This window comes from Octopus bimaculoides, chromosome 1, assembly GCF_001194135.2.
Source record: "Octopus bimaculoides isolate UCB-OBI-ISO-001 chromosome 1, ASM119413v2, whole genome shotgun sequence".
Classification (NCBI taxonomy): Eukaryota; Metazoa; Mollusca; class Cephalopoda; order Octopoda; family Octopodidae; genus Octopus; species Octopus bimaculoides.
In genome coordinates, this window is record NC_068981.1 from 172,162,463 (window position 1) to 172,163,819 (window position 1,357).

Genomic DNA, 1,357 nt, shown 5'->3' on the forward strand with positions numbered 1-1,357 from the left:
CAAGCTGGCCTAGATTGCATGCGTGCATACGTAAGTACACAGATAGATAGATAGATAGATAGATAGATAGATAGATAGATAGATAGATAGATAGATAGATAGATAGATGCATACATACATACACACACACACACATACATACGTACGTACGTACGTAGGCAGACAGGCAGACAGACAGACAGACACACAGACAGACAGACAGACACACAGACAGACAGACACACAGACAGACACACACACAGACAAACAGACAGACAGACACACAGACAGACACACACACAGACAAACAGACAGACAGACACACAGACACACAGACAGACAGACAGATAGATAGATAGATAGATAGATAGATAGATACATACATACATACATACATACATACATACATACACACACACACATACATACATACGTACGTACGTACATAGGCAGGCAGGCAGACAGACAGACAGACACACAGACAGACAGACACACAGACAGACAGACAGACAGATAGATAGATAGATAGATAGATAGATATACATACACACATACATACATGCATACATACATACATGCATACACACATACATACATACATACATACATGCATGCATGCATACACACACATACATACATACATACATACATGCATGCATGCATACACACACATACATACATGCATGCATACATACATATATGCATGCATACATACATACATACATACATACATACATACATGTTGCATGCGTGCATACATACATGTATTGTTGCTGGTGCATAAAAGAAGAATATACCATATTTTAAACTCTCTTTGTTTCTCTGACCTTTTACAAACAGTAATTGACATTTTCTTCTTTCTCTTTTCAGAATTGGAAAATTTTGTTGTAATTCCACTAAAGTATGATACTAAAATGAAGTATTTACTAAGATCCCATAATTTTGCTTAATGTTTCCATAAAATGAAAATTTATGGGAAATAATTTCAGCAGTGAAACCGCACAAACGCTATGTTTGTTTCTGAGTTACGTTAATCTTTTTTTTCTTTTAACGCTGCATCCGAAAATTGTGTTGCTTCAGAGAATACTAGGATATTGTCAGGTAGAGAGAAGAAGAAGAAGAAGAAGAAGAAGAAGAAGAAGAAGAAGAAGAAGAAGAAGAAGAAAAGTAGGAGGATGGGGAGGGTGGAGGTGAGTGGGGATGGAGGGGGGAGAAGAAGAACAACAACAAGAAGAACAAGAAGAAGAAGAAGAGGAAGAAGAGGAAGAAGAACAACAACAACAATAACAACAATAACAACAACAAGACGGTGTGAGGAGGAGTGGTGTGGCGGGAGATGTGACGAGAGAGATGTGGCGGGAGGTGTGGCGGGAGAGGT